General features: G+C 31.9%; 1 pseudogene; it reads right to left on the bottom strand.

The window, feature by feature from the left end:
- Window positions 1-669: 669 nt before the first annotated feature.
- Window positions 670-8,567, bottom strand: LOC149561597 (heat shock 70 kDa protein 10, mitochondrial-like; annotated as a pseudogene).
- Between the last annotated feature and the right edge of the window lie 650 nt (window positions 8,568-9,217).

Below are 9,217 nucleotides of genomic sequence, written 5' to 3'. Positions count from 1 at the left end.
CCTAAATTTATATTTTTCTATATCACTCCCCCCCCCCCCCCCATTTCTCTATTTATTTCTTTATATCCACATCTTTCCCTCCCTTTATCTATGTCCCTCTCTTTACATTCTTATATATTATTATCTCTCTCCCTCTCTTGATATCACAAACTACATATATTTACCATGATATCTTCCCTCTCGTTTATAGATCTTTTCATTAATTCCTCCACATCTTGGTCCATCTCTCCTACATTATTCATTTTTCTATCTGATCTCTATCTACTTCTCTCTCCACCCTATCTCTATCTCTACATCTCCTCTATTTTTATCTCTATCTCTTTCTCACCCACCTCCTTCTTGCCCCCACTCTTCCCCAACGCTCCCTCCCTCCCTATTGCAAACATAACATGAAAATGGTGGTATTGAAACTTGAATCAAATCACTTTTCCACTGAAGCCTTTCTTGTGTAAATAACATCATGGCCTACCAATTGACCTCATGCACTACACAAATTTATGAAAAAATAGACCATAAAGATGACTATCATTGTAAATTTGACCATTAATTTATGTTATTTTGATTGGCTATATTATCTAATATATATCTGTTAGTTTTTAAAATGTCAACAAATAATAATATTTCTAAATCCATTAATAAGTTACACATGTATTGATAGACAATAAGTTTTTAGCTATTGGGTTCAAAATCAGTCTCAGACAAACTTGATTTCACACTCTTTAGGACAACATCCTTCCCCTTGTTCTTACAGGCTTCAAGCTCGGCCTTAAGCTCTGCAATCTGCAACAAACTAAACAGTTTTAGGAATCATGAGATTGTCAAAATCCATTCTTGTTTCAAGACTCCGTTTCATGTTCTTGAAAGACTATTTTCAGAGTAGATTATGTCAACCGGTTTGAGTTTCTGGTTCTCTGTAGTGACAGCATCATAGTTCTCCTTGAGATCATCGTTGTCTCGCTCGACCTGCTTGGTATTCCAACGTGGCCATCAGTTCTGGAACCACACAGCCGGTTGACGGTACTACAATCCCAACTCTTCTGCAAGCTTGATTTTCTTCTCTGGCTCCAGTTTGTTCTCTTTCTTGAAGCACTTCTCTAAGGATCAAACTTGCTCAATACTCAGCCCGCTCTATTTAGTTTTAATATACTGATCATTCTTTAGTTTTGAATGCTGCCCATGAAGACATTCTGGCTCTCCTCTCCCATTTGTCTCACTATTGGCAATGTCCTTCGGTAGTCGTGGAATCTCCTACTATAAGAGTTGAAAAAACACACTCTCTCCTCTCACACACGGATTCTCACGTCTTAATCAGTATCAAACCCGGCTTGGATTTGCTAGAGAAAATTTTCTTGACCTGCAAAACAGGAATTCGTTGCCTTGAAATTCCACACCAATTGCCATTGCCATAAACGACCTTCTCTCGTCACTCCATATAAGAAATGATCTGTTTTGACTCGGTTGGATGCAGATATTCGATTACCAAAGATTTCAGAAAATGAACCTTATTGGCAAATTTGAAGCCGCATTGGGCATGGATTCAATCTTACATCTTGCTCTGCTTTTAGCGATTCCTTGCTACTCCTGCTCAACTTCAGCTTTATAATAACCCCTCACGCGGGTATGCCAACGGGGACACTACTAATATGGTGAGTTCATGGAACCAGTGGACCACGTCTGTTACAACAGTCCAAGGGCAGGGCATCTTTCTGGGGCTTCCCGACTCCTCTGCGGCTGCTAACAGTGGCTACATTACCACAGACACACTTATCTCCTGCAACGTCCTGCCTAGGATCAAGAACACGAAATATGGAGGGGTCATGCTGTGGAACAAGTACTTTGACCAGCAAACTAGTTATAGCTCGGCTATATTAGGACTTCTGTCTGATCGAATTCATTTCAACTCCCACGCCTAACCTGTACCACATAATATAATTACGAGGCTATTCATGTAGTACCGTTAGAATATATTTATGAGTAGATTAGCAATTTCACTTCATTTAGGTGCAATGATTATTGCAATGGGAAGATATATCTAAGTAAAAATAAAGGTGGAAAAGTTGGAGTAATTATTGTCATAGGATGATATACATAGGTAATATACTGAAAATTTAGAATAACTTTAATATTGTACCCTGTAAGGTACAATGATTATCATAATAGGAAATAGGAAATATATGTAAAGGTAGAAAAGTTGGAGTACTTTTAATCTTATGTAAGAATCAACTAATTTAAATACCATCTTTTGATAACTCTCAATGGTTATAGTACATTACAAGTTCATGGTTAATGTGAGTATATTTCTAGATTTGATTGTGTGTTTTTAGCATCAACATGTTGGATCACACTCAGCGATCCCTCATTAGGAAGAGAGAGTGCAAGAATAGAAAAAGAAAGGAGTAGACCAAGCTTGACTTGATATAATCAAATTTGTATTCAAAATGATAAATTAACAAAACATAGACTATATAGGTCTATCAAATGTTCTTCTTTGAATGATCTAAACTTACTATACACACATCATATAGAGTCAAGTTTATATATACCCAAATATTTTTCATTAATTTTAATTAGATTACTTAAGCATGATGACAATACCAATACCAATTTTTTGTTTTGTTTTGACTTGATATAATCAAATGTGTATTCAAAATGATAAATTAGAAAAACATAGACTATATAGGTCCATCAAAATGTTCTTCTTTGAATGATCTAAACTTATTATATACATGAAAATAGAGTCAAGTTAATATTTACCCAAACATTTTTCATTACTTTTAATTAGATTACTTAAGCATGATGACAATACCAATACCAAATTTTTGTTTTGTTTAAGATAGATCCATTTCGATTTGTATTTAATTATCAAAATTCTATTTCAAATCTCAAATTGTATGCAGATAGACTACCAATTCTTCTAGTGCATTTGATAAGTTTTTTTTTTTTTTTTTTGATAGGTAAATGACCAAAGCCTAGGTTATTTATTATTATTATTAAGATTAATTATTATTATGTGTTAATTGCGAGTAGATTCGAACCCAAGACCTCTCAGATGAAAGGCTCGCAATTTACCGATGTGTTGTAGACTCTTGCCTGCATTTGATAAGTTTTTAATATCACTTTTTAATTTTATTTTTATGATAAGTTTTTAAAATTGTCTATAAGATAAAGTTGATTATTATTATTTTATTGTTATAGGTCATCTACAAAAGAATTTTCAACTATTAATAGTATCATAGAATGTATGGGAGAAAACTATGTTTTGTTAATTTATCATTTGAAATGCACATTCGACTATATTGACCGATTGATTAACATTTAAAAAGTATAGGCATTGAGTCAGGCTTGGTCTACTCCTTTCATTATCTATTCTTGCACTCTATCTTCCTGACGATGGATGGCAATGAATCATTGACTGTGATCCAAAACATTGATGCTAAAAACACACACAATCAGATCTAGAAATATACTCACATTTACTAATAGATTATGGAAATATGATACTCACGTTTATTGTTGTTACTTGGTAGTTTATATGGTAGTTTATTTGGTAGTATATTTGGTAGTTTTTTGGGTAGTATATATGGTAGTTGATTTGGTAGTATATTGCGTAGCCTTTTTGGTAGTATATATGGTAATATATTTAGTAACATATTTGGTAGTTGATTTGGTAGTATATATGGTAATATATTTGGTAATATATTAGGTAGTTTATTTAATCATTAATTTAGTCATATTAGGGCACGATGGAATTGAACCACCATCCTCCTACTTATAAAGTAGGTGCTCTTCCATTGAGCTAGTACCCTTTAAAGAATAATGCAAAAAAATTGACAAAGTTGTCTTCCTAATATTAGATCTACCATGATCATGGTCACTGTAACTGATATACTCTTTTCAAAGAACACAAATTTTAGTTATTATGAAAAATGACAATCTAAATCTTTATCAATAACATTTCAACAATTTTAAATTCTTCTGTTCAAACATTTTAAAATTATATTTCATATCAATTACACTTCTCTAAATTATTAATGCAAATATATATAAGTAATAATATGTCAAAATTATCTAAAGAGTATACACATAAATATGATAAAAAGTGTCAAAATTGTTTAAGAGTTTCCAACTCTTTCAAATTCACCTCGATACTTAAAGTATTTAAACATTGCACTCAAAATATTACAATATAAAGTAATGAACCAAATTTTCTAGCAAATAACACATTGATCATCTATGTCATTTTCTCCAAATACTTCAGTGGCTACTATGTGAATGCTCCCTTTTTCTCTTTGAGATGAACAACTCCCATCTATTTTATCTTCATAAGCAAGTGATACATTACTTGTGACAGTTATAATTTTTACATTGGCATCTCCAATTCCATTCAGGTTTGCTCCATGTAAAATAAACAAAGATTGAATAATCCCAATACAAAAAACACAACCATCATATAGATCCAAAACTTTAATTTTATCCCCTTCTTTAAGTCTATCAAAATATTTCTACAAAAAGAGAAAGGAAATATATTAGATTACATAGGTAATCAAAAAATAAAATTATAAAATACAATATTAATGTAATACTTATGATAAAGCTTCATTTTTCATTGGTAAAGGTAAAATATTCTTGTTAAAAATTAAGGACACTCACAAAATGTTAAATAAATTAATAATATAATTTATTTATTTGTACCTTTCTCTAGTGTAATTTGCTATGGTTTTTAACATTTTAGTCATTTACTTACTATCATTATGTTGGCATGATGCCTATAGCCAAGGGGATGGGGTGCCTCAAAGCTTGACATGATGCCAATTGTAAGGAGTAGTTGTTGGTGCACTATGGAAGTGCTCTAGAAAATAATGATGCTACCTTGGCCCAACACATGTTCTCAAATTTGCCCAGATTGCATGCATTGGTCCATCTACAAGTAAATATAGCAACAAAGGAAATTCATTTAATTATTTTAGCATTGTAATTTTTCACATTGAATTTGGGTAGTGAGAGCTTCAAATCAGGATGGGTTTTTGTTTCACCAAATAAGAACCCCCTTATACTCATTATTTCCAAAAATAAGAAAACTATTTGATATTAATTATCACATTGTTCCTAGACGTGAGAAACTGATCTATATAAGAAAATGGTTGCTTTATTTTTTATTGCTTAGATATGGAAAATGCTAGCTTTTCTCTACAATTAATTTTTGTTCTTTTGATTAATAAGTGAGTTGATAGCTATTAGCTCTTACCTCAAGTTCATATCCAAGAACTTGTAGACTAGTTGCAACATTGAACAATAAAAAAAGCTATGACGCTTCTTGAAAGATCAAAGCATACCTGAGAAAAAAATATACAAGTTCATTAAGGCCAAACACAATTCTGCTACATGATAAGTAATAAAACCAAACTAATTTCTAAGATAATTATGTTTTTACTAAAATTTGAAAAAAGAGATATAACAATGTTCATGTAATGCCCAAAATTTAAACAAGAAAACCCAACCAATTTTTTGCCCCTTAACATCCTCAATTTATGTCTATGTATAAGACAAGCTAAAAATTTAATTCATGTAAATAACTAATTGCTAATTAATACTTAAGATGGAAATTTATTACCGAAATCATAAGGTATTTTTCAAGAAGGTCCTATTATATTATGTGATATCCCCCACTCTACAATAAGTTGTGTTTGTCATTTCCTATATAGCCACCAAAAGCATTTTACTTTAGTAGTAGCTTCGTTATCTATTGTGTCCATTGTAATATTATATTACTTTTTATCTTTTAATATTATGCTTTCCATTAATGTTATAATTATGTTCCCATCTCAATTAATTATATGGTTAAGAGATAGCCCCATTATTAATATTATTAATAAAATAAAATTATTATTACTTAATTTCTTAAAATTGGTGCAAGAAATCTTTATATTGCATTTAATTAATAAAATTAAATTTGGTATATTTTTATCTTTATATTAACAATAAAACACATTCAAGATCATAATTTCCTCCATAGAAATAGTTCGCTAAGACACACTTGACTCTAATAATAAATATTCTTTCTTATTACATATATATTTTTCTATTATTTAAATAATAAATAACTAATCTCATATATTTCAACAAAAAGAATAACCAAAAGTTACATAATTTTATTTAAATTATTTAGTTATATATAAGTATATAGATAATCATTAGATTTTCTATTTTAATGTATTGATTAAATAATATAATCAATGTATATCTTTAATAAGTTTTGAATTCTTAATTTTTTTCTTTCTTTCTTTAGAAATATCTTTAATATATTAAGAATTCAAAATTAGAAACATCTAGCAATTATATAAAGAATTTTAAAAATATCTACATATTTTATATTCACATAGATTTATTTCAATTTTTTTAAACAATTTTATTATTTATTTAAAATGTAAAGAAAGAAGAAGAAAAAGTACAAGTTTGAACATGATTTTTTAAAGAAAAATTAGAAACATCTAAGCTTGAACTTAGAACTTTCTAATAGCATTAATCATTAGTATAATATATAAACAAAAGATGTCATATTCTTACTTGTTCTTTTTATTTGTTTTTTTTATTTTCTTTTTCATTTTGTATTATATTTTACTCTTCTTTCTTGTAGAAAATGCAAGGTATTCCAAATTGCAATGGAAACTTACATCTACCATGTTGCACCCAAGCTCAAGGGAAGGTGATGTCTAATGCATTGGTAGAGAATGTTGGTTGGCTGACAGAGATGCATTGAAACACAAAATTGGAAGCATCTAGGCTTTATTATTGTAGAAGAATCAAATGGCATAGTAAAACCATCATTTATCAAATGCAAGAGAGGGCTTTTCCCAAGAGCATAAAGTACTCTACTATTGATTTATGTGATGGAATAGCCGTAGATGGCGGACGCTGTAGATATAGGAATTTACTAGATGAATATAAATAAGATCAATAATATATGATTTTTTTTTTACCTTCTGTTATTACAACTAGAGACATATTTCTTGTGTTTGTAATATTAGATATAAAGTATACTGTATTATATGAATCCATGTGCTCCCTCTGTTATTTCTATTTGAATCTATTTGAATCTATTTCGAATGAGGATGCATTTTCTTGATGTTATTGTAGATTATCTCCAGTTCTATGGTATTTCTCTTCAAAATTTGGAGTTTGAGCCACATGGACTTCAAGCATCATTGTTGGGGCAGTTATCATGGTATTCCAAAATAAATGCAAGATTTGTTTCTTCCATTTATTGGGCAAGGAGTATATACATTTGCATGAAAAAGATATTTATCCTCACAAAAGACTCGAGCTCAGTTATCATATCATTTGCAAGCCTTTGCTTGTACTCATTGAGACTTTTTCTACTGTGTATAATGAGTTGTCTGCCTGGTTTTTTACTTCACTCAGATTTTTTCCTTCATGGTCTGTTTGAGCATATATCTCTGTTTCTTTAACCATATTCTGAATATCAGTTTCTAAAAGTCCTCCAGAGGGGTGAATGGTTAGAGCCTTCTATTTTAGGTACACCACGTGGAGCTGGAGGAATGCCCACATGATCAAACTGGCCAAGAACCTTATTTTTAGTTCTCATTCCAAGCTCTCCTTGAAGTATTTTTATTCAAACCCGTGTCTACTCATAAGCTGCTATGGAGAGAACTTGACTCTTCTTGGTTGGAATAGTTGTGTTTCTAGTAATGAGCTTTGTAGATACTCCACCAAGAGTTTCTAAACCAAGAGACAATGGATTGAGATCAAGTAGCAGCAACTCCTTTACATCACCCTTAAGGATGCCACCCTGACTGGTAGCAACCATTGCTAATTTCTCACCTGGGTCAACACCTTTTCTTGGCTCCTTACCAAATAATGCAGCATTAACTAATCGTTGCTCTTTTGGCACCCTTGCCACTGCCCTTACCAACAATACTTCATCTAAGTCTCCGGGAGTTATTCTAGCATCCTTCAAACAATCCTATAGGACTTCCTTGTTTGATCAATCAAATTATTCACAAGCATTTCAAATTTTGAACGAGTGAAATAACATTTAAATGTTTTGCACCAGAAGCATCTGTTGTAATTCCTAACTATTGAAGAATGCAGCCTGTAATTCAAAACAGTTTTGTCACACATCTACATGCCCATTCTAGCTACTCTGTTCAGCTCAATTTCCATTTTTATACAGAAGGAATGTCATCTTTGATAGTGTTGGTCCAGGTGGAAAGACTATAATAGGTGATTCTATAAGTGTCATGTCTATCTTGGGAGGAAACGCTTATCCTTTCGTGGCTTTGTACATTGGGGAAGCTGTAAAAGGAGATTGAAGATTTGGTAGAGAAATCACACTAGGAAATTGATTTCAGTCACAGAAAGAACAACCAATTATAAAATGTGTAGCTCTTGTTGACTACTACGCTCGAAATTGATGGTTCATATGAAATGTACAGGAAAACACTAATTGAATTAAACTTCCACTCATTACGTTGACTTCCACGCCCCCTCCCCCCTGCCCGCCCGCCCGCTCGCCCGCCCGCCCGCCCGCCCCCAATAACATCAGGCATTGTATGCTTTTAAAGTTTTATAGACTCATATTGACTCTTGAAACCAACAACCAACTTCTAACCAGCCTTGGAACTGACACAACTAATAGAAGTATATTGTCATTGACGTCAAAGTTGGACAAACTGTAAGGATAGACACCATCGATGTCAAAGGTATGCATATGAAGAAAATTCATATCAAGGTCCTCATATACATTACTCTGCACTTGAGCATTGAAAAGATGTATGAATACACCAATCATTACTGAGCTTGTAAGGAGAAATTGATCCAGCAATAAAAGAATAATGATATGTATATGGAGTTCCTCAGACTGACTAAGAAGAAATATCATCTGCTGTTGTATATTCGAGATTGAATTCTATAACTAATAAAAGGAAGAGTAAATATGTAAGTAAAAATTATATATGCAATTGACATCGATACTTCATAACAGCTTGGGTCTGTGGTGAAGCTGGAAAAAGATTAGAAATGTATGGACAGCGTTTAGAACAGAAGTGCGATGGAGATTATAAACCCCAACCATAATGCCAGAATTTGTGCAGCCATTTCATGAAGATTAACGACAGTGACAATCAGTGTTGAAGGATATGACTGGAGAGAAGAATTGTTGCCACTAAAATAAAGACATTGTGCATTGAAAAGAATATTG

This window comes from Cupressus sempervirens, chromosome 4, assembly GCF_028749045.1.
Source record: "Cupressus sempervirens isolate cs-2001-9-10 chromosome 4, ASM2874904v1, whole genome shotgun sequence".
Taxonomy (NCBI): domain Eukaryota; kingdom Viridiplantae; phylum Streptophyta; class Pinopsida; order Cupressales; family Cupressaceae; genus Cupressus; species Cupressus sempervirens.
Note: the sequence above shows the minus strand (reverse complement) of the source record. Positions and strands in the feature narration are given on the sequence as shown.